The sequence below is a fragment of the Procambarus clarkii genome, chromosome 26 (genome assembly GCF_040958095.1).
Source record: "Procambarus clarkii isolate CNS0578487 chromosome 26, FALCON_Pclarkii_2.0, whole genome shotgun sequence".
NCBI lineage: Eukaryota > Metazoa > Arthropoda > Malacostraca > Decapoda > Cambaridae > Procambarus > Procambarus clarkii.
The window spans coordinates 6,592,339-6,618,470 of record NC_091175.1 but is presented as its reverse complement, the minus strand read 5'-3'; the positions used below and the strand labels follow the sequence as shown (position 1 = coordinate 6,618,470).

General features: G+C 42.3%; 1 protein-coding gene across 5 annotated transcripts in view; it reads left to right on the top strand.

The window, feature by feature from the left end:
- The first annotated feature begins 18,460 nt into the window (after positions 1 to 18,460).
- Positions 18,461 to 26,132, top strand: part of Synd (protein kinase C and casein kinase substrate in neurons protein Synd) — a 193,792-nt gene continuing 186,120 nt past the window's right edge. For 3 of the 5 annotated variants that reach the window (XM_069331805.1, XM_069331816.1, XM_069331803.1), the window contains exons 1-2: positions 18,461 to 18,596; positions 21,075 to 21,389. The gene's annotated coding sequence lies outside the window, so the exon portion shown is untranslated. The remainder of the gene's footprint in view (positions 18,597 to 21,074; positions 21,390 to 26,132) is intronic. The other 2 variants (XM_069331808.1, XM_069331804.1) reach the window with 1 other exon arrangement.

The following is a 26,132-nucleotide window of genomic DNA, read 5'->3' as shown; positions in this document are numbered from 1 at the left end:
TGTATTTGCACACTACGATATGTGTGCAAATACACTACGGCCTTTATGATACATCTTAGCGGCCGCTGTTGTTGTTGTTATAGATTAAGCTACTCGGAACAAGTTTCAAGTAGCATGGGCTATGGTGAGCCCGTAACTTACCTGGCACAGGAGCGGGGCAAGTAGCACGGGCTATGGTGAGCCCGTAGTGGACTTACCTGGCACAGGAGCGGTAGCAGCCACTGTTTTCTTCTTCTCTTTAATTAACAAGCTCTTTGTTGTCATTTTTTGTGTTACGATGAAACTATATAAACAAGCCTCAAACGTAACCTGCAGAAAGTTCAGTTCGTTATAATATCAACTGAGATTTCCTCACTAACAGACGCGGACCTGCATTCCTCCAGAAGATCGACGGAAAAATCCCTCTTATTCGTTGCTATTAAAACTGCATGTTCAAGCAGAACACTCTGATTCGAAGGTGCGTGCAGGCGAGGCCCAACGGAAGCATTTGGCCAAACAAGACGAAGGTAACAAAAATTTAGCTCTCCATAGTCGTACACGTATCAATAATTTCTCAAGTAGTGTGTGTGGTTCTTGCTTGCACTTGGCCCACACGCAACCTTCCGCGTTCAAGTCCTTCGCTTCAGTCCTCGTAAACAGTGACACATAAGGTGTCTATGTAGCGGCCAGCAACACCAAAGAAAACGATACCTGAGAACGCGTTTATGATTAACTTTATTAGCTGCATCCGTGTCATTCTTTTTTTTTTTTTTTTTTTTTTTTTTTTTTGAGATATATACAAGAGTTGTTACATTCTTGTACAGCCACTAGTACGCGTAGCGTTTCGGGCAAGTCCTTAATCCTATGGTCCCTGGAATACGATCCCCTGCCGCGAAGAAGCGTTATAATATCAGATTTACCTGAGGGCCACTAACCCTTGTGGCCTCGACGGGGATAGGAAGCCGGTGGCTTGTCGAAGGTCCCACCCCATTTGTTTTGATGATCTCTTCTATGTATATTATAAAACTCATCACAGTTTTGGCAGTTTCAAGTCGGCGGGTAGACGGTTCCATGGGTTAATAACCCTGTGGGTGGAAAAGCATATACTGTTTTTGTATGTATGCTTGTATGAGCTTGAAACCGTTGCTCCTTGTTTGTGTTACATCTGACCTAAAGAAAATATCCGCATCAACATCCTCTAACTTGTTCAGTATTTTAAAAGTTTCAATGGGATCCGTCCTGTCATGTTTGCAATGTTGTTAGCCCTGTGGCCCTCAACCGTTCCTGATACGGGAGATGACTTAGCTCTAGAATTACTTTTGTTACCCGGTGTTGCACCTTCTCCAAGGCAGCTATGTCCTTCTGAATATGAGATCTCAAATGAGATGAATCACTGTAATGTCTTCCTAGCTATGTGTTGCTAAAATTGTCAACCTTACAACCGTCTTTCTACAAGAATTACTCATGTACTTTGCTTGTCCTTCCCATAGATCAAATTGAGTGATTATTAAATATTTATGTAACAACTGTTTAATCACTGAACCGTGTTCTCTGTATATTTTTAATAAAATTATATTACTATTATTCAATTAATATATGTCCCAATATTAATCAAATGATTTGTAGTCAATACGTTACCTAAAGCACATAATACGTCCAGGAACTGAATCCCCAAATTATCTTGGTATCTTGACTTTATTGAATGACCCAGAAATATATGGCTCTTCCTGCACAATTATAATTATAGACAAAAATAGCTGCTGTGAATTTCACTGTCTTAGGTCTGCTTATACAAAATGTTTTATTTCTGTCGCTAGAGATTTTTTAGTAGTTTCAATTGAAAAGTTTAGATGCCCGAAACGCTGCGCGTACTAGTGGCTTTACAAGAATGTAATTACTATGCTATGTATCCTCACAATCCCAATGTATCTTCTTGTATATATATAAATAAATAAATAAATAAATAAATGCCCCAGTTAGCCATTACAGTTTAGTTTTCTGTTAAAAGAGACAGGGTGTAGAAGAAAACGTGGTAGGCTAGAGAGAGGAAGGCCAGCAAGACGTACCCCGGGTGGCGCAGACGGCGAGGAGCACCCTGACGTATGTCTCGCTGTCAGCGGGGTAGTCCATCTGCGGCGTTAGTGACGTCACAATGCTTCTGCTGGACTTGATGGTCCCTGGTCTTTGCTTTTGAACAATAAATATAGCGTCAGGCAGCGGTTCTCGTTCACAACTTGTCGTATATATGTTGGGTTATGTCCTCCTTTTGCTGTAAGCTTAATTTTCGAAATCAGAAATAGCGGCGATATTAATAAATGCTCGCAAATTTCACTGCATGACATGTGATATACATACGCAGGAATTTCCAGTATATATTATCTAAAAAAATATGTATTTCATCATAATAATCACTCATATAATTATACTTACGTAAATCTTGAAGCCTTATTTCTTTTTAATTTGACCTATTTAATGTAAAATAATGCCAGAGGTGCAAAGCGTCTTCCAAGATTTAAAAAATCAATGGCGGAGCAAGCAAAATGAGGCAGGTGTTGTCACTATGTTATTTTTTCAAATACTCAAACCATCTCACAATTTATATTGACAGGCTGTTGCACTAATTATTAACACAGCAATAAAACGACGACTAATTCTGACCTGTCTAAAGCTATTTTCGGAGGATAAATGGATAAATTCCCGGTCTGAGTCTGCAATTCATCTAAAGGCAGTCTCGAAGTCGCTTTCCTGCATTGGTGGTTAACAGAATTTCATAATTTCGGGTGTTGCGAGGGATAAAACTGCTAAGATTCGCGAGAATTTGCACGGACTCTGAACGGTGTTGCCACCTGCAGCCGACACCGCCCGGTCGGTTTTACAACGGACACCATTACTTACGACACGGACAATTTATCCTAAGGCCTACCAGGGGGAACAGTAGTCCCACTGGCACACCGTCGTTTTCAGTGGCGTGGCCTCGAAGGGATATCTAAAGCAGATAAGATACGGGACGCATTGGCTTCATCCGCCTGGGTACGAAAGTGGGCGGTATCCCGTGTGATGCTCCTCCCATCTGGCCTGGAGTGGAGAGCGGTGAGTGTAGTGCTTGATGGTGTCCAGCCCGGCCTCTCTCACCTGCATTGTATCCCACTCTTCTGAAGGCAACCTTAAACACAAATTGTGACTCATCGAAGCAAAATACTGAATTGTGATTGTAGTCTACACCTTTGATTGTAGTTAAGAAATGTCTCAAAGGTTATTGGAAATACAATAGGCTGCTGGGTACGGACGGATACATTAACATGCATCGTTTTAAAAATATAGTTCAGGAATTGTCATTAATATATTGTTTTCTATACGCCAAATGACTCGCCTTCCCCACGATGCCAATCACAACAGTTACCTAGCTCCCGGGTAGCTTTCTACTATTAGGTGAACAGAGGCAGCAGGTGTAATGAGATCAGCCCAAACGTCTCTGTTTTGGTCAGAAATCGAACTCTGGACCTTTCGGTTGTGACCCGACTGCGCTGACCACAACAATTTTACATGCAATGATGCACAAATAATAATATAAATAATTCAATAAGATATTAAAAATTGGCGCGAGATTCCACTTGTCTCAGGTGGAGAGCAGTGAAAACAGGAACGCCAAGTGAATAACTCCTAAGATGGAACCGTCCCCACCCACACACACACACATTTATATATATAGTACATAGATATATGTATGTCCGAAACGCTGTGCTTATTAGTGACTTTAGACATAGTGTATACTAGCACCGAATAGAAATACAACATTCTATTTGTAACTCAATACGCATGTTTGTACTTTTACCTAAATAAACTATTTATTTATTGTTATTTATATATGCTTTGTCTTATTAATGACCAGATATTAGGAGTAAATTACTAATAAATTACCTTACGGGTTTGCTGGAATACAAACAGATAATCTAGCCATCTGTGATGGAGTTAGGCCTACCCACTGAGCACTGTGGTTCGTCAGCGGTTCCACCAGAAGCAAGTGATAAAGCCTATCTCTCTCTGGTAGAACGTGTGTTCTACGTTCAGAACAAACGTATACTTGTTGGTTGGTCAGTAAACTATTGTGGTGGCCTTAATAACCCTCTCGAGTCTAAAGGTTAATAATAGCAGCAATTATTATTATTATATGTCCCATTAGGGGGCATGATGAGTCACAGTAATGACCGCGAGACACAAGCTCCAGGTAGACACATCTGCTCTCTGTATCACTACAGTGTCCTCTCTGTGTGATAATGTTGTGTTTGTCCTATCATTTTTCTGTATGGTCATATTGTACAGTATACTGTATGTAGAGCTGGGAGAGATTAAATACACAAATAGAACACTGAGGAACTCGGTCAGATCATTTTGGAGTGGGTTCGCTTGGCCGTGGTCGAAACGACGACGACGTCCCTCAGATTGGTTTCCGTCTGTTTCCAGTAACGAAATGGGACTGCGCGGATGCGGAGGGAGAGAGCTGTATATACTAGCATTATCCTCACTTTAATAGGACTTAATTGAAATCCTCAGATTAGGCAAAATTGTAATTAATTTTGTTAATAAATATGTTAATAATAATAATGTATATACTAGTTCTATCTAAAAATCTATCAATTTTTGTATAACCTCTTGTATGTATGTACTTTACCTGAATAAACATTTGAATTTGAATTTTGAATAGATTACACTTAACTCAAAATGTATTTCTCTTTGTGGTGTTCTTAATTTGAATGAAAATTAGTAGCATTAGAAAAATAATAAAAGCAAGAATAGTAGTTATAGTATATGTTGGATTATTTGAAGCCTAGGTTAGACATACAGTGGGTGGGTTTTGATCGAATCATCCTGACAAGGATCAAAAGGCCTTAATATATGCTGTTATGTAATAATAATAATAGAATCACCTAGAGTAGCAATGGCAACAACAATAATAATATAAGCAGTAGTATTATTACTGGTAAGAGAAATAGCAGCAGCAGTAGTAGTAGTAGTAAAAAAAAATAGGTGTAGACGTAGTAATGAGAAAATGCCCTTCTTGTGAGAACTATTTACACATGTATAGGTATAAAGTAACATAACGTCTTACTAACATAACTACGACAGCACTTATCTAGTTTTTTAATTTTCCAGACTTTGTAATATATATTTTTTACTGGGCTCCTTTATAATGGAGTGAGGTTTGTAATAGAGTGAATGTGACAACCTAAAACTGTATCAGAGTTGCCACTCTACAAACTCTCGAACTGTGAATTCATTTGAACTTGCAGTTGTCATTGCACCTTTAAATTATCTATTGTTATGCAGGATATGTTCACATATTTCTGACTAGATGTGTTCCCGGCGATGCCTGGGTCTGTGCCTGTCTCTCTCCCCCCTTCTCCTCCTACTCTGCTCTCCCAGCCTTTTCCCCCATTTACCCCCCTTTTCACTTCTTTCCCCTGTCCCTCCCTCCCAAATCTTCACCCCTCTTCTCCCTCTACCTCCATTTTATGCCTCTCTCCCTCTTCATCCCTCCAGTTCTCTCACCTTTCCCCGTCCCCAATCTCCCCTCATCTTTCATCTTCACTAGATATTTCCTTCACTGTATATACTGTCTTCATCCCCATAACCATCTTAACTATTCACTGCCTTCATTAATTTAACCATTTTCCCTACTTCCTATTTTCATATCAGAAACCCGACTTCATATCTGTTCCAGCAATAGTCTATATGTAAACTGGCAAGTGAACCTTTGTCCTAGACAGGTTATTCTGAAGTTATAAGTTTACTACGGTATATTATACAGCGTTGATTTAAAATATAAAAGTATATGCTAAAAATATTTTCTTTAAAGATATTGGTTTTCTATAAAGAAATTCTTGGGTAAACTAAAGTACAGAGACAATTCTATAACAAATGTTCCAGAGATGCGTAAATATTTAATTCAAAATTATCTGCTACCAAAAATGTTAGCCAAATATCCCCATTTTGTTAACTGTAGGTAGTAACTAAGCGATTGTAACCTATCCACCGCTGCCCACTGGATGGGGGGCGGTGTGCAGGACAAACATATTGTAGAGGTGACCCACGTGTTACAACAATAGTACAGTAATTCACCTGGAACTGTCGTCGTAGGGAGAGGAAGGGCTGGTAGGGTAGGTGGAGCAAGTCTAGGCTCCTCAGGAAGGGTAGGACAGAGGGAATCAATGCCTCTTAGGGGTCCTATGGGCACATATCCTAAGTGCCAGTGGTGCCGGGCAGGCGTCGTCCGCGTTGGGTCACATGCAGTTCAAATCTGGCCCACTCGGCCTGCGCGGGCTGCCGCGCGGGTAGGCCGTGCGCCGTCGTCGTCCACCAATCAGGGCACAGCCCTGCCTATACTGTAAAATGTCTCCTTGGCGGGCACTTTGAATGTGGTTCCCTCTACACTCCTCCCGTCCCTATAGAACAACGGGTATGTTGGAGGGAAAACGTTTCGCTATATACAACATGTCTTTTTTGTAAAAAAGTCTATTTTCATGAATGGGTCCTATTACAATTATTACCCGTATTGTCTTTGCACTATACACGAACTGTTTCAACATTGCATACACTACACTATTCCTTTTCCTTTTTTCTTTTTTTTTTTTCTTTTTTTTTTTTCTTTTCCTGCTCTTATGGCTCACACCGAGGACATGCATACTCTGGTTTTGATCGTACACTCGCCAGAGTCACTCCCACGCAGACCCCATGGAACCATTCCGCGCACATATCGCATTGCACCATAAACTTTCCATCGTATGGTTGCCGACACACACAGTAAAGGTCCTTATATGGCCCTCCCACTGGGTCCTGAACCTGTGACATATGATGTTTAAACTTCTCAATCCAGCCCGGGCATGTACGGTCCTTGCACTTCTTTAGTTTATCATGATTTGCTGTGATGTTGTCATTCTGGAGCTTGACCCTAAATAAACAAGATGAGAACTTGTGGATGATGACGCCTGGGCCCTTCCACTGCGGTGATAGCTTCCGGCACTGCCCCTTCACCTGTGCCGTGTCTAGCAGGTAAACCAGGTCCCCTTTCTCATAGACCTGTAGCCGTGCCCGTAGGTCATAATCTCTCTTCATTCGTTCCTGGTTCGTGGATAGAGACTTCCGTGCCAGTCCATGCGCCTTCTCAATTTCCTTCTGCAAATTTGCTAGGTAAGGTACTGCATCTGATTGAAGTTGCACCTCCCGGGGGTACATTAAATCTATTGGCTGGTTGGTTTCCCAACCGAGCATTAACTTGTTGGGCGTGAACCCCGTCTGTCGGTTCACACTAGACCTGATGGCCCCTGCTATGTGTTGGATATAGGTGTCCCAGCTGTCATGTTGGGAACTGGCATAACACCGCAATGCATCCATGATGGTTCTGTTATACCTTTCCACCTGCCCATTCGCCGACGGCCTGTAGGCGGTAGTACGGGCCTTGTGGATGTGCATCAATTCGCAGAGCTTCGTAAACAAGTCACTTTCAAAATTCCTGCCCTGATCGGTGAAGATTTCAAACGGATACCCGAACCTGGTGAAGAACCCATCGAGTGCTGCTCGGGCGGTGTTCTCTGCCGTCTGGGACGGTAGTGGCACACACTCAATCCATTTAGTGAACTGATCTACCATTACCAGGAGATATTCGTTGCCTTTCGGAGTCTTAGGCAATGGTCCCAGAATGTCCAAGTGTACCCTTTCCATTGGTGCACCCGCCTGGTACTTAAGCAGCTCATGCCTGCTGGTCTTGGATGCTTTTTTGTTCATACTACAGTGGTGGCATGATGCCACGTAATTTGCGACGTCCGTTGATAGTCCGTACCAGAAGTACCTTGCTTTGACCCGCTCCATTGTGCGATTCCGGCCCTGGTGGCCCATATCAGGTATATCATGGCACAGATTCAGTACCTCCTGCCTCAGGCTGCTGGGTACATACAAGAGCTTCTGGGCGGCTCCCCCCTGATCTACTTTGTGCCACCACCAAAGCCCATTTTCCATGAGGAGTGCTTCTTTGTTTAACCAGTAGTATTTTGTTGCAGGGCTGGCCCCGAACAGGTCCCCTTCTGTTGGCTGACGGCCTCCCACCCATTCTCTTACCATTCTCATGTCCGGGTCTCTCTCCGTCCGCTCCTGTAACTCGAGTAAATGCAACCCTAGCCTGTCCGCCGTTGTTCTGGTGATGATCCTAATGTCTACTACTTCTGGGGCCACTGCGTCTTTTTCCTTATAAAGCGTCTCGGCAGGCTTTCTTCGGCCATCTTCGCCAGGGTCCCATGGGAAGACAGCCAAGTTGGAATCCTCCGACCACCAGTCTTGAATAGGGGCTATAGTGCTCACGCGTCTAATCGTCCCCCGGATCTGAACGTTACATGCACATCTGAACGACCCCGTAGCCAGTGGGACGACGTCATCTACCGTCTCCTGGAAGGTCGCCCAGTTCTGATGTGCCCTGCGACAGTATGAGCATCCTCCACACGGCAGGTCCTGCACTGGCACGTCCTGGCGAAAGTGGGTACATGCCTGTTGAGTGCCTCCCTCCCTGGATAAAGAGTCTGCATTGTTGTGTTTTTTACCTGCTCTATGCTGGATTTTTAGATCAAATTGGCTCAGCTCCTCCAGCCAACGTGCTAGTTGGCCCTGGGGGTTCTTAAACCTAACCAGCCAGACCAGGCTGCCATGGTCCGTGCGTATGGTAAAAGGCCGCCCCAAGAGATAGTGCCGGAACAGCCTGGTAAACCTGACTACTGCCAATAGCTCTTTCCTCGTGGTGCAATACCTTCTCTGTTCTGGGGTCAATGCGAAACTGGCATAAGCAATTACCCTTTCTTTCTTCTCTTGAACCTGTAGCAGCTCCGCTCCTATCGCCCAGTCGGAGGCATCGGTGTCCAGGATGAAGGGGTCATGTCCATTAGGTAATCCCAGCACCGGAGCTGTAGTTAAGGCCATTTTGATAGCTGCAAAAGCCTCTTGATGCTTGTCTCCCCATTCGAATCTGTTTCCGCCGGTCAGTGCGTATAGGGGTGCGGCTAACTCTGCAAATCCCTTTATGAAGGTCCGATGGTAGTTGGCCAGTCCCAGAAATCTTTCCACGTCTTTGGATGATCCCGGCTTCTGCCATTTCACCACTGTGTCTATCGCCTCTTTTCCCAGTTCTAGTCCTGCCCTGCTGACCATCCTGCCTAAGAACTCAACCCGTTTCTTAAAGAGGGCGCATTTTTGTGGTTTCAGGCGTAAACCATAGGTTCTGAATCTCGCAAATACCTGTGCTAGGTTGGAGAGGTGGCTTTGGAATGAATCGCCCAGCACCAGGATGTCATCCAAGAATGCTAGCACAGTTTCCCAATTTAGCTCCCGCAACACCAAGTTCATAACCCTGGCGTAGGTAGCCGGGGCATTACAAAGACCAAAGGCCATTTTCTTAAATTCAAACAGTCCGTATTTCGTTATGAATGCCGTCTTCTTCCGATCTTCTTCTGCTATGTTGATCTGATAATATGCCGAGTTGGCATCTAGCTTGCTAAACCATTCGTTTCCCGCCAAGGTGTCCAGGCACTCATCGACTAGAGGGAGTGGGTACACGTCCTTTATGGTGCGAGAGTTCAACCCTCGATAGTCTACACACCACCGAACTGACGCGTCCCTTTTCCTTACCAGAACTGGTGCCGATGCCCACTCAGATACTGACGGTTGGATGATGCCCGCATCGAGCATGCGCTGAAGGTGTCCTTTCTCCTCCTGTGCGAAGCATGCGGGTGTTCGTCGTATTTTTTGCTTCACAGGTCTTGCATTACCCGTGTCGATGTGGTGAGATACCTCCTTGAATGATCCCAGGTCAAATTCACTTGCGGCAAAGATGTCCTGGAAGTTCCATAACAGGTGGGTCAGTTGGCTTGCCTGCTCTGCTGACAGCGTTTCCTCGACGTCCCGTACCATGGTCATCATATGGGGAGGTAATTTGACTTGAGTTTCACTTCGTACCCTCCCCGCTGCCCTTGCTGCTACCGCTGGGCCCGGCCCCGGTAAAATTTCCCATACTGCCTCTGCATTGGCCACATGCATCCGCCTCTTTAATGTGATATTCTGCCCTGTTGCGTTGAGTACACATACCTTCAGGAATTCTCCCTCCTGATGGAGTGTGCGAACCACTGGCACCCGCCCATCCTCCAGGGGCTCCACTATACACTGGGGCATACTTTTGTCCATTTCACATTTGACCCTGGCCACTGAATGTGGTGGGATAACAGTGTATTGGGACACTGCTACCTTAGCGATGCACGGAGCTAGGTTAGGGTCAGGCTCCTCTTTCGTCTCTAGCTTCATAGGAATCACCTGTCCCTGTAATATCATTTGAGACTTGTCTAGGGCTATACTAACACCGTGTCTTTTCATGAAATCGAGCCCTAGCAACATGTCGTCTGCAATAGGCGCCACATACACTCCCACAGTGTATTCCCGTCCCGCAACCAGCAAGGAGATGGGGCCCACCAGTGTTCCCGTAAGGTGCATTTGTTTCCCCGCCGTGCTTAAAGTTATGTGTTGTATCACCTGGGGTGGTGGGTTCAACCGTTGATGGATCTCCTGGGAGATAATGGTGACCTCGGCCGCTGTATCCACAATCGCCTTGACCTCCACGTCCCCGATCTGGACTGGGATCCAGAACATAGAGCCGGATCTGAGCTGTCTGATGGTTATGTGATCTCTTCCCCCGTCCTGCTCTTCCGTGCCCGACGTCCCTTGGCCCGCCCCTATCGTGCTCTCCCTTTCTAGGCCTGTTGTACATTGGGTCGGAGTTAGGCCGACTGGACCGACCCATCCGTGTTTAAAGACTCTTTCTCGTCCTCAAATGAAACGCGCAGCTTGTTGCCCAGGGGGTCCCTGAGCCGGCGGCTTCCCTCCCCATCACTTCCCGGTTCCAGACATTCCCGAGCCACGTGACCCTCTTTCCTACATCTGAAACACTGCAGCGATCGCCTGGGAGATGGGGAACGACGAATATTCGGCGATATGATGGCCATTGTGAGACGCCTCAAACTCTCACACACCTGATCCAATTTCCCGCTGAGTTCTGAGACACCTGCTACCAAGACGTCCAATTTCGCCTCCGTGTCCATGGAAGATGAAGGACCCGAGCCTGCACTCGACGGGTGGTGAGTACCGGTTCCACGGCCTGCGGGACTGGTAGCCGGCGAGGCACCTGGTGTCGAGCGCCGAGAAGCGTCCTTACTCCTGGGTGGTTGCTCATACCGGGAGTACCTGCCCACTGCATTCACTCTTACTGCTGGCCCCTGGGACCCGCGGCGGTGGGAGTCGTGCCTGCTTGAACTTGCGGAGCCGTGGATTGCTACGGCATTGTGCTGGAAGGTTTGGGCCCGGTCGATGGCCTCTTCCATTGACGAATTTCTTGCATTGGCAATGTATTCTGCCAGAGTCTTGTCCTGTAATCCCTGGCCGAATCTCATTACTGCGATTTGTTCCACTTCCCATCGTGGCACATGTTTGTAGGCCCGATGAGCCAAGTGGTGGGCCCTATCTGCCCAATCAGCAATATCTTCTTCTGGTTCCTGCTGGGCCTGGTTAAACTTCATCATAGCTACATCCAGAACTTCCCTATCGCCAAATCGCTTGATCATCTTATGCATCATGCGAATATAATCGATCGACGGTTCTCTGTCCAGTAAGCGATTGTAAAAATCACTTGCCTTACCCTTGAGGCACCATCCTAACTGTGTCAATGACGTAGGCCCACTCCAGTCCTTTTCCGAGGCATAAGACGTGAAGCGGCGGTAGAAGGTGGCCCAATCTGACTTCCCATCATAGTCCAACGCCCGAGGTGGTGTGCGGAAGGTCTCTTTCTGTTGGCGATAACCTGTCCGCCTGCTGCGGGATAGAGAGGCATCCGAATCGGAAGTCAGAGAGCTGTGTGACGAGTGTCGAGCTGTCCGTCTCCTTGATCGAGCCGATCGATGGTGGGAGGGGCTCCCCTGCCGAGTACCTTGCTGGCCACTAGCCCTGGAGTAAGCTGGTGACTGAGGTCGACGTCCACGTTGGCTGCTGCTGGTGGCACCCCTAGAGGAGTGGCGGGTTCCCGTTTCGCTGGACGAGGACGATGAACGACTTCCTGCCCCCTGACCTAAGGGCCCGGGGCCCTGTTGGGACGGGTCCACCTCAAACGATATAGCAGCCATCAACTCGGGTTTGACCCGAAGGCGGTTGATATCATAAATGTTGTCCTCCGTGATCACATGGCGACGCCGAAACTTGATAATGCGAGCGGCCAAGGTATCTCCTACACCCGGTAGCAGCAGCAGCTCAGCAGCCGAAGCAGAGTTTATCTTGATTGGGGCCATTGTGCTAGTGTCGAAAGTTAAAGCTCCAATATCTCGTGCCACAAACAAAAAAAACAAAAAAACACAGACACCAATGGCCACACTTAAGGTTCCAATGTTCAGAGATAGAGATAAATGTTCCACCAGGAAAAATAAGCACTGCACAGTCAATAATGTAAATGATGGGGCCAGGTGGGGTTCAAGCAACATAAAACACTGCACACTTAATTGGTACCTAAATCCCTTGAGGCTTAGACAAAAACTGGGCACTTACTGCACTTGCAAAACTGGAAAATCTGACATGGCAGGCACTTTGAGGAACTTTAACAAGCAATGTGCCTGATTTTCATAAGCACTGGGCTGAGGGTTCTCAAAAACACTTTTTGCAGGTGAACGTGTGGAACTGTGTGCAGGGCGGATCACCATCCACCTTAAATCTGGTATGAATACAAACTCACAGGCTCACTTAATGTATCTCTTCCCCTTGAGCCGTTACTTCTGTAGAAAGCCTAGAACAGGTTACGTCTAGCTAACAGTAGAAATGAGAAAATAACAGACCTGTAGCAAGCACCCTGCAGAGCTGGGACCAGCGTCGCTGTAGTAAACACACTGGAGACGGATGCGCTCGGGAACGACAGCCTGAAATCCTCCGCGAGCGGATTCGTAAACAATACAGGTCGGGTATGCTCATGAACGGTGGCCCGTATTCCGTGTGAATGGTGGTACTCGTCTCCCCTTCTTCAAAGAACTTGGGGACCGCGGGAATCGGTGCTTGGGGGACAAGACAATAAAATGCAACAAATCCGGAGAAATAATCCGTATAAAACACTGATAACTGGAACTTATGGAGAATCTTGGGGGATTGCACGAGATGTGGAATAAAACATATGCACAAAAAAAACAGGGGTTGAAATATCTTGGGCACCGCTATTGAACAACGAACCGAAGAACATCTATGGTGCAACCAAAGCCAGTAATTCGAGACTGGAACCGTTGAACACTATCCAAGACGTCTTGACTGAAGTCGTCAGAACGATGATGCAGATATCTTGGCGAGGTCCTCTTGATCACCGCGTGGGAACGTTTACTCACTGCGCCAATGTAGAGGTGACCCACGTGTTACAACAATAGTACAGTAATTCACCTGGAACTGTCGTCGTAGGGAGAGGAAGGGCTGGTAGGGTAGGTGGAGCAAGTCTAGGCTCCTCAGGAAGGGTAGGACAGAGGGAATCAATGCCTCTTAGGGGTCCTATGGGCACATATCCTAAGTGCCAGTGGTGCCGGGCAGGCGTCGTCCGCGTTGGGTCACATGCAGTTCAAATCTGGCCCACTCGGCCTGCGCGGGCTGCCGCGCGGGTAGGCCGTGCGCCGTCGTCGTCCACCAATCAGGGCACAGCCCTGCCTATACTGTAAAATGTCTCCTTGGCGGGCACTTTGAATGTGGTTCCCTCTACAATATCAATTGTGACACTAGCTCTCCACATATGTCAGTTGCTTAATTTAGAAACTGTACTTGTGGTCGATCTCGAGCTCATTGTTTATATGAGGATGTGCATTTAGTTTTGTAACTAGCTCATCAAGATTGTAACTTGCTTAGCTAAATGAATTGTGGGGTTCAGTCCCTGAGCCCATTATGTGCATCTGTAACCCTTTCCACTATCGCACACAAGATGGGTATGGGGTGCATAATAAATTAACTAAAATAACTACACTAGAATAGTTTTTGAATTTCACATTTCACATTATAATAATAATATATTATATTTTATTTACAAGAAGGTACAATAGGTTGGCGAGATTACATTAGAGTGATATTTTTACATTCTTGCAAAGCCACTAACATGCATAGCGTTTTGGGCAAGTGTATAATCTAACATATTAAGTTAGGGGGAAAAAGTATATTCTAGCAAGGCTTTATATCAACAATATAAATTGACAGAGGTGATTACACTGGTAGAGATGAAGTACTTAATTAGTCTTAAGTACTAATATTTGGGAAGTGGGAAGTACAGACACTATATTAACGTAACCAAACGTAATAAAACCAAACCTTAACCTAACTTAGCCATGGATCGAGAATAGATAATAGCGCTATTTATATAGTCGTTCTTAATCTATTCCCGTGAGAGTATTTCCTTCCTGGGGACAGGTGAATTGAAAGTGAAATAAGTTTATTGAGGTAAAATGCACACAAAGGGATGAGGTAGCTCAAGTTATTCTCACCCCGTTCAGTACATCGTGTTAATGCATACATAGACACACATCACAAACAATAAACATATTACCAAACATTCTGAGAGATAAACATATACATTTCCTCCTTTACACAAGTAATATGGTATAGGGACAAGTTGTGTCGCCACAAGTGCGCAGGTTCCATTCCTCTGGGCTTATGTATCAGCATGCAGACTATGAGACACAATACCGTGGCTGATGACCAAACCACACATCAGAAGATGGAGAAACGACGACGTTTCGGTCCGTCGTGGACCATTATCACATACGACTTGATGATGGTCCATGACGGACCGAAACGTCGTCGTTTTTACATCTTCTGATGTGTGGTGTGGTCTTCGTATGTATCGACTTTCTGAATACTATGCAACATAAACATGTAGATTTACCACTTACGGGCTATTCATGCCCGTGCCACCTCTTGGGTGGTTTAATCTTCATCAATCAATCAAATACAGAACATTGGGTCCAACCGTGTGACTAACTGCGACACAGGATGGGTATATGGTTCATTATAAACTGAATAAACTATAACTGGAAGATTGTGAGGTTCAGGATAACTAATAATGGTTATGAACACAAACAAAAATCGCGATAACATGATGTTGGTGATATCATGTAAACAAAAATCGGACATTTGAAACACGCACCGCTCATCATACTAGCTGCATTGGCTATTACAATTTAACGCTATGTAATTAGATTATGAATTCTACAACTTATTAAATTAAGAAATATAGAATTTTTAATAAACACATAAAAAAAAAGATACGCGACAAAGGAGCAGTTATCGTGGCAGCGAAGGGAGACACAGACGGCGCCACCCACAAAGGGACGATGCAGCAGCCGAAATCGTCTGGTCCTCACCTGGCAAACTTGCGCAAATTCGCTCAGTCAGGCAAACTCGTGCTAATCTCAGCGGCCGAGTTTATGGGATACTATTGAGCACCAATGCAGGAAAGCGACTTAGGGGAAGAACAGCAGAAGATGACGCTTACACCAAGAGACAAAGAGTCGTAGCGCTGCTTGGTATTGATTGATTGACTTTTCGAGAACCTCCAAACTTTTTTGGTGTCTTGTAACCCGTGGTGGAATAAAATATTAATGGTGCTGTATGTTTTTATCGAGTCTACAAACAAATTTACCTTTGTTATCGCTGTCTTGCAGTCAATTAATTCAATTATCTCTTCTGTTGGCAAAGACATAAGAAAGTCCAGAGGAAAAAGAAACTAATTTCTTCGATGATTTTGATTTTTCCAAAATGAAAATTCACTTTGTATTTTCCAGTGTCTATTCCATGGCTATTTGAAAATCAAATCAAGCAATTTAGCCCTAAAATATACAAAATAATAAATATATTACATACGAGTACGAATAGTTATCAACACTATTTGAACGGAAATCAATCTTTTGGTAATAACTGCAAATGAGTTAGTGAAGAGTGCGCTTCATAAATAAATCCAATTCATTAAATTGGAAGCTTTGAAGCTAAAATAGATTAGGATGTGTGTAGGTGGGATGGGGGGAAGGAAATCCCGCGTCAATCATCCCAACCTGACGTCATCAGGGGTGCAGATGGACTACCCGCTCAACAGCCGACCATAAGCCGCGAGGCTGGCAAGCCTCTGCTCTTCCATTTTCTCAAGCTTTAATAATAGAGAGTGTAACGTGTTGGGGAAGTTTGCACGGGTAACTTATCTATTATTACATTGTAATGGTCCGTACCAGATCATAGTTTCCCAGTATAGGGTCATGTTGGAGAATTAAAAAAAAAAAGCAGTGGCTCTAAGAGATAAGCTTAAGAAGTTTTTTGTTTAGTTCATTTATTTATTTATTTACTTATATGCAAGAAGGTACATTGGGTTTATGAGAGTACATAGCATGTTTATACAATCTTGTAAAGCCACTAGCACGCATAGCGTTTCGGGCAGATTCATTTGTTATGCATGTAATTTATATATATATATATATATATATATATATATATATATATATATATATATATATATATATATATATATATATATATATATATATATATATATTTGTATTTATTTATATATACAAGAGTTCTTACATTCTTGTGCAGCCACTAGCACGCATAGCGTTTCGGGCAAATCCTTAATCCTAATTTTCTCACACACATCCCCCAGGAAGCAGCCCGTAGCTGCTGTCTAACTACCAGGTACCTATTTACTGCTAGGTGAACAGGAGCATCAGGGTGAAAGAAACTCTGCCCATTTATTTCCGCCCCCGCCGTGGATCGAACCCGGATCTTTAGGACTACGAACCCCGAGCGCTGTTCACTTAGCCGACAGATTACTACGTAATCACAACAATTTATTTAAACCTGAAACTGAACTAAACCTGAAACTGAACTAAACCTGAAGCTGAACTATCCCAATCTCTTTGGCACAACCACAGTGCTGCTTCAGGATAATAGGATTGGCAGAAGAACAGCCCGAGGGGGTATGGGGTGCATAATAAAGAAAAAAATTCCAATACATGATCACCACAAAAAAATTCTCAGGAGGAATTCATAGGCTAAATAAAGATAAACTAGCTAGCAATGGCAGCATCCGCTCAATGGGACACAGCTGGAAACCGAGCAACGAAATGAGCCACAGAGACATTAGAAAATATTTTTTTCAGTGAACATAGTGAAGACGTGGATGCAGACATCCTATATAGTTTCAGATATGAACGAGCCCATTAAGCTCATGTACACTAGTTGATTGGCAGTTTAGAGGAGACCAAAGAGCCGAAGCTCATACCCCGCAAGCACAACTTGGTGAGTGTAATGTGACTGTAATTGCCAGAATTAATCAAGAGCTACAGACAGTAAGTCACAATATTGCTCTAACAATTAGACACCCAAATGGGAGCTAGGATACTCTCTTCTACATTGTAATTAGGGAATTCCCAGTTATTTTTTTTAATTCCCAGTTTTAGACTAAATGGCATGTGAGAGCTTTGTAACTATTGTATTTACTCGGGATATAAGAACAAATATATCCTCATACTCTTGCCAAAGTTTACTAGTGAACCAGGCAAACGTGAAGACTAGACTCATCCCTTGTAGGACTAACCATCCTACAAGACGATAATTGAAATTATAACTAGTTCTTGACCTGTATATTCTGTGGTCCCTCATACAAGGTAGAATCACATTTGATATGTACCTTAAGTCTGTTAATGAATATATAAAATATAAAAAGTAGGTCATCCTAACTCACCACTATACTGTATAGGTTATTATAAATTAATTAGTTACAATTCACCGTTATAATTTGAATGTAATTAATTTATGTGCTATATTCTTCTTGTAAATAAGAATTACATAAATAATAATTAAATTGTTAATAATAAGCACGAATCGTACTACAGTATATGTGAAATATATGTGATCATTAGAATTTTCAGTGCTGCTCAAGTGACTAATACGTCTATGTCAAATACAGTACAATTTCTTAAAGATTACTGCATGTATGAGTAGCCATCCTGTGAGATGGGGATATTAGATAAACTTATAGCTAGTTTTCTTTATCTACAATGTGTAATCTTTCATATAGAATAGGGAAATAGGGCAATAGCACATTCCTGTGTATACCTAAGCCTATTAATGATAATTAAAAAAAAAGTCATAATTTTATAACTGACAAAAGCTTATATTCTTGACAAACTCGTCTCTTAGAGCATTGAATTCCTTATACAAATACAAAAATTAAGTTTTGATGCATAAATGTATTTTGATAATTATTTTCTCTACTGATAAATATACATAAAATATATTGTTGTTGAGAAGTAACAGCTATTTTATTACGAGAGTCGTCACGAGTAAAAAAATATATATATATATATCTCTTGCGCGATGCTCTTATTACAATCCTGTCTTCCTGAGCGGCTCCTGAATGACAACATTACAGTGTCTATTATCTCGGCTAATCGAGTTTGACTGTTGCAGAGAGTGGGTGTTGAACTTGTACGTGACGAAAATAGCTGACTGGAGCTTCATCTTCCCTCACCGGATTTGTTCATACCAAGGTAAGGGAAAGTTAGAGTGTGAGAGACATGTCGCCTGGTGCGTGAAGCGGGTCCTCCTCCCCGGGAACACTGGGTGAGGGCAGCTCCGTCAAACGCCCACTTGGCACCAGACCAACATACGAAATATGACGCTGTATACACACAGACATACAGTTGGATGTCGCCAATATTGATGACGAACTAGAAGCTCACATATATATATTTCTCCTTTGATAAGATCACGCAATGACATAATAGATCTAAATAATGAAGACTGTAATTGCTGGACATTTTTTTTTTCTCTTGGGCAACACATGGCAGAGGTGGGCACACCCATGTCTTATGTCCGGTGTTTGATTGGCTGATTTGTCTAATTAGTTATGTCGTTATAATGTCAAAGGTCATTGGCATTGGCCAGTACTGTGTGGCATGATTTTGTCTATACAGTACTTTAATTAAGCTATTTACCATCCAAATTGGATAATAATTTCTCCTAGAGTTCAGCATAATATTTTTCCAATCTAAAGTAAACAGACATAACCTAAAATGAACTAGTTATTGTGTAGAAAACTAGTACAAAATGTGGCTTACTGGGGCTCCAGTGCTACATATTGGTACCAATGGTCGCATAGCTGCAAAAAATAATATAATTTCTAGAGTAAGGGTTGATACTTTCTTTCCAATTAGTACCAGTGGGGTAAAGTTGCTGGTATTTGGCCACTTAATGTAAGCAAATAGTGTTCAAACAGGATTTAAAACAATCAAAATCTTAACAGAAAACCTCATTGGAATGAATTGCCAGATGAGACATCTAATAAATGACACCACTCATGTCTATAGAAGTAATGCTGATGTAGCTGGATATAAAATGAGATAAGGTGAGACATCAGCCATTTGTATAGGAATTTATCCAGTTCAGTATACCTGTACTTGTGTATATTATGATTTATCCATATTATTTCCCCCCAGCTTCATTTCAGTAACATTAAGCAATACTTATATAATAGCATATTTGATTCCTAGATGTTCAGCCCCTGGGAAGTCTAAACCAGTATCCCAAGATACTACACTACAGCATTCCATTAGGCTACCTTACCTTGAGGTTACCTTGATGAATTTTCGGGGCTAAGCGTCCCCTGGTCTGGACTAAGCGTCCCCTGGTCCTCTAAGCTGGACTGGTCGACCAGGCTGTTGGACATGGCTGCTTGCAGCCTAATGAATGAGTCACAGCCTGGTTGATCAGGTATCCTTTGGAGGTGCTTGTCAAGTTCTCTTAAACACTGTGATGGGTCGGACAGTTATGCCCCTTATGTGTAGGGTTGGACATATAAGCTGGATGGCAGTGTGTCCAGCTCCAGGGCTTTACACATTGCCAACCCAAGAGGCACATTAGCACTCCAGCAGGTCCAGACACTGGCATCCTAGGAGACTGGATACCAACATTAGGTACCAAATGTTTGATGGCTTATTTCATGGGAACCACAGAGCCTTGGGCTCTGGTGTTACTGGTCATGGTGTTTTCATATTGTTTGGTGGCTTTATGTACTGTACTTGTTTTTGCTCCTTCCCTGCTCTTCTGTTCTCACTACTGTGTAGCACTTAAGGCTACACAATGCTAACAATTATCCCAGAAAAATAGTCTGTAAAATGCTTACTCACTACCAGATGGCAGCCTAAGTGAACTGGAAATTTGGCCAGTGAGGTACCCATTCACGAGCTGACCAGGAGACATTGTACCAGCTCTCATAGAGGAGGAGGAAACAGGCCAGGGGTGTGAGGAGCTATTGAATGGTACACCAGAAAGAGGAATGTCATAAAATATAATGCTGTATTTTTGTGTCCCTCATTAGTTTCCCGATACTACAGTATCTCGCCACGAAGTCTTAGAAGAGGAAGCCAGCTTTTCAGAAAACCATCCTGAAAAGAAAACAGAAAAGGATGGCCAGGGCTGACCTGGGGATCTCCAGTGCTACAATATCATGTTGACATTTCATGGATTATCGTGTATTAATTCTTTTGCAATTAAGTGTTTTTTTCTATCATGCCTCCAAACTAAATAGTTTTTAAAATAGAACCTCATTTATAATTCTGTACTCCAGTTTGTTTGCATCAGTACAGCAATACACTCCATCTATATTAATATTTTAATGTATACAAAATGTTCATAAACTTTTTTTCCTCCTTTTAACACCCTTTAAACCTCTACTGATTTCATTTTGTTGTTATAAAGTTCCGTTTCACCAGCTTGATAAACCCTATCACTTTGAACAACTTTGAGGTTACCTTGAGGTGGTTTCGGGGCTTAGTGTCCCCGCGGCCCAATCTGTTTCATCCCATTTGAAGTCACTATTAGGGAGCAATTTTCTCCATTCTTATGCCCTTCAATTTTTCTGTAATCAGATAAAAATAAATTGTTGTACAGTATTATTGTATGAAAAGTACTTAAGTCAATCATTAAAGGAATATAATCATGCTAATGCATGTTTTTTTTCCAAACAGGGAAAAACAAAAGTGAAGTGAATTGCTACATAATAGGACTTTGAAACCAAGACTATTGATCAAATAGAAAATGAATATAATTTAACACGGTACTGTACTATGAAATAATCAAAAGTGGCTCAATAATAAACAAAATTATTTGAAATAGACAGTACAGGTACTTAGATACATTAATTCACTGACAAATGTTGATAGCAACATTATAAACCTTGAAATAGCCGAGTGAATTAAAAGGCTGAAAGACTTGGCTGAAAACGCTGTACGAGAGGTTTATAGACTGGCAGGAGTATATATGCAACACACTACACGGCTCAGGTAAGTACTACTGTACTGTATATTGTATCTTACAACCTGTTGTAAGACTCACCTGTGTTTGTCATGTCATGTTCTGTGGTCAATGAGATATTTTAATCTTGGATTATAGTAAAGTTGATTATTAGAACACAGGCCATGAAAAATGATAATCCTAAAAAGTATCTATATAATTCATCAGTCAGTTGAAATGTGTGTGGGCAGAGAGCTGCAATATAGTACCAAACAGTACAGTATTGTGAATTAGATATTTTAGGCCTATGAAATATGAAACATTCTAGTCACCAGCTGTTTATCAGCCACTCTCATCTCCATCTGCAGTAGGCTTGTTTCTAATGGCTATAATGTATGGAGGAAAGTGTGTGTGTGTGTGTGTGTTTGGGTGTGGTTGTCTCTCGAGTTCGAGAGAAAATCGAGTTCTCTCTCGAACACTGTGAGGGGTCGGACAGTTATGTATTTTATGTGCAAACCAAATTGTTGCCTTTCTCCTTAATGTGCAAATTTAGTGTTCATCTGCAAGTACTTTTATGAAACTAGGTACAGTGTACATGTATGTGAAGAATTAGTAGTAATTGGGTGCATGTAGGTACAGAATACATCTCCATACACTACATAGAATTTGTATAATAACCTAATGTAGCAAGATATGTATCTCATTCATCATAATGAACTTGATAAATATGACAATACTCATGACCCTCTCCCCCAGCCAAAACTTGAATCCTCCCTGGATTGGTGGTTATTCATACATTGGCTGAACACCATCAATGGCTTTCCCATGTTTGGTGGGTCATTCTTTGGGATCTGTTGACCATTAAGCTCTGATTTTAATAAGGTAGCATATTACTGAATATTTGGAATGTGTATTTATGGTGGCAGTATGTGGCCACAGTTTATTACTCATAATTCACCTTTCTAGGTGACTACTCCTTGTGTTATCATATAGCTTAAGGACTGTACATAAGCTTCAAACCAAAACAGAATAAATAAAATAAAACATGTGCCCTAATATTTGATAATCAAAAGAATTCTTTGTTTTTTAATGAACATCATGCACAAATCTGTGGAAAACTAAATGTTTAATATTTATTCTAGCAGTTTTGTATCAGATGCTTTAATGTTTTAACATGCTCTTACAGTATATTCATAGGAGTTTCTTGCACTTTTCCTGATTTTATTCTATCCACTGGTGCTGGTTCTACAGTATGGTATAGTACTTCTTACTGGCCAGTGGATGGGTAATGGCAACTGACTGGACAACAGACAGCTATAGTTTACTGCTCCAGGGTATCAATCTAGGGCTCAGTAACACACTATTTCCCCAGATTGAGACATTTTCTCCTAGGCTAATGCTGTGGTGCTCTTGTGGCGAAGGCATGGCCCGTTTGGTTATGTCTTCTTCAGACTTTTTGCAAGTGGCGGTTGTTTGTCAATACGATATATATAGACCCTTAGGAGTGCCTTTATTTTGCATTTCATTAACTCTAGATCCCTTCTTCCATTGTATGTTCTTTTATTGCAAATAAATATCCCAATTGTCATCTGTGAGCTTACCCCCAGGAATGTGCATTTGGAAAGTGCATACAGTATGCAGCTTTAATCCACTTTTCTCTGACATGAGTATGACTGATCTTGGGGCCTTATAATTTTAAGGTGCAAATGGGTGATGGCCTAATGTTTTCTTAGCCACATCCCGAGGCCTCATCTCGGATGCATATCCATAAGGCAACTTTTCTTTGTTTGGCCTCATTTCATTATCGAAGATTATGGAATATACTGTACCTGATCTCCTTGATCATTATTACCCTAATAATCATTACCTGTTTATTAGATACAAAAAAGAGCACTAAACTTGACCAACCAGAAAGTCAGATCAGCCAAAAGAAACTATGAATGAAAACTTGGCCAAAACAAAGAAAGATCCAAGATCATTCTATGCCTATATAAGAGGTAAAACCAAAACAATGGACTCGGTAGGACCCTTAGTAGATGATACTAACCAAGCAATAATGGATGATAAATAGGCACTAAATTAATATTTTACATCGGTGTTCAAACTAGAAAGGTTAGATGACATCCCAGCACCCACACAAATGTTTGAAGGAGGGGAGGAGAATGAATTTAGGGATATACCCATAACATGCACAATAATTAGAAAGAAAATTGACAAATTAAAAGACTCAAAAGCCCCAGGTGAGGATGGAATCCAATCCAAAGTCTTAAAGGCACTAGCAGAAGAACTATGTCTACCGCTGAAACTACTTTTCACAAAATCTCTGGACCAAGGGGTAGTCCTCCCTAGATTGGAAATATGTAAATGTCACCCATATTTTAAAGAAAGGTAGAAAGAGCTCAGCAGAAAACTGCTGTACTGGCAAATCAGCTTGACATCACACATCTGCAGGCTCATGGAGAGAATTCTCAGGGAGGAAATCATTCACCATCTTTCAGTGAACTGTTTTGTACACTCGACACAAAATGGGTTAAAAACAAATCCTGCCTTACAAACTTGCTCACATTTTTGGAAATGGTAATCCAGTTGTCAGATAAAGGCCATCCGGTGGATGTAGTATACAGTGTAGTTGGATTTTGCTAAAGCCTTGGATAGGGTACCATTTGAAAGATTGGCAAGGAAATTACAGGCCCATGGAATAAATTGTAAAATATTAGAATGGATAAAACAATAGTTGAAGGAAAGAAAACAAAGCATCATACTAATGGAAATGAATCGGAATGGAGACATGTGATAAGTGGGGTATCATGGGGGGTCCATTTTTGGGGTGTACCTTTTTTGTCATTTACATCAATGACATAGATGAGAATATTACAAAGCACATTGTCAAATTTGCAGATGACACAAAGATTTATGGTAAAATGGGAAATGATAATGATATTAAAGCCTTACAGAGAGATCTACATGAAATCTTCAAATGGTCAGAAGACTGGCAAATGCTTTTTAATATCGACAAATGCAAGACCATGCATGTGGGGCGTAACAACCCACGCCACGACTGCTATATTAATAGCATTACACTACAACAGGACCTTAGACTCAAAATTCACCACTCGCCAAAAGTTGCACAACAGGTGGGAGCAGCAATCAGAAAAGCTAACCAAACCTTTGGAATAATCAATCGTGCTTTTGACTTTAAGGAAAAGAAGGTAATGATTCTACTTTATAGATTTATGGTGCACCCCCTATTTGAATTACTGTATCCAAGCATGGAGACCTAATTTTCAAAAGGACATAGCTGCTCTGGAGAAAATGCAACATTGGCAACAAAAATAATTCCAGAGCTAAATCATCTCTCGTATCAGGAACGGTTGAGGGCCTCAGGGCTAACAACACTGCAAACCAGGCATGACAGGGTGGATCTCATTAAGCTTTTAACCCCTGCACTGCACACCTGTTTTTTGGCAAAAATTTCATGGTGCAGTTGTTAAGGACATTTTTGTTTTTATATATGTTCATCTAATGTTAATGTCAAAATGTTTCCAAACACAATCATTTTCAATTCAAATCACAAAGAGTGATGAAAATTGAAATCATTAAACAAGTGATGAAAACATTAAAAAACTTAAAATATGGCCTAATTTAAAAAAAAAATCATGCAACCCTCAGAGCGCCTCAACCCTTTGTGCAGTGCAGTTGCTAAATCCTGGACAAGTTAGAGGATGTTGCTCTGGACAATTTCTTCGAAAGGTCAGATGTACACAAATAAGAAGCAATGCTTTCAAGCTCAACAAGCCACAATGTAGGACTAAGAACAGGAGATGCTTTTTCACTCAAAGGGTTATAAACCCATGGAACTGCCTATCCACCAATGCTGTAAATGCCAAAACTGTATTAGTTTTAAAATCTACTTGGAAAAAAATAAAGGCGAATGGGGTGACATTCGACAAGCCGCCAACTTCCTGTCCTCGTCGAGGCCACTAGGGTTAGTGGCCCTCTGGTAAATCAGGTATTATCACCTCGGGTTTCATTTCCTCCATATATTGTTACTCTATGGTTAAAACCCAAATTATTATTCTATGTATGGTGGCATCTTTGCAAGGATGTGATTTATAAGGAAACTTTGGTTAGAAATAGAGCAATAAGTGAAATTAAACAACCCTTTTTAAAGTGCCTTTAAAGCTCCATTTTCCCCACCCATTAATCCTGGTCTGATAATAGGATAGGCTGGGCATAAGGTGTAGTTGTCAGGTTTCCTGACCTGGTGATCCAGTAGGACTGCTACCTGGTGGCAGCCAGGGTAATTGTTGGAGTGTTAATTGTTCATCACACATTTGGTGATCCTTGATTTGTCCAGAGTAGTTTGCAGGGAATGTTGAAAGATTTGAAAGAATTCTGTGTGTAGTACCAAGATATGAGATTTCTCTTCCCCATTAATTACTTTATCTATTTCTAAGAACACATGAAAGCTTGCAATTACTGTATTTGTGTGTGTGGGGCTAAGGTCATAGCCTACCTTGTGACCTTGCGATGATTTTGGGGCTTAAGGTCCCTGTGGCCTGGTCCTCGACCAGGCCTCCTTTTTGTTACACACTCCTAGGAAGCAGCTGTCAAACTCCCAGGTACCTATTTACTGCTTGGTAACAGGGGCATCAGGGTGAAAGAAATGATGCCCATTTGTTTCCGCCTCCACAGGGAATCGAACCCGGAACCTCAGGACTACGAATCAGAATCGCTGTCCACTCGGCGGTCACTTAATCAGCTCAGCTGAAATCAGGACATAGATGAAAAAT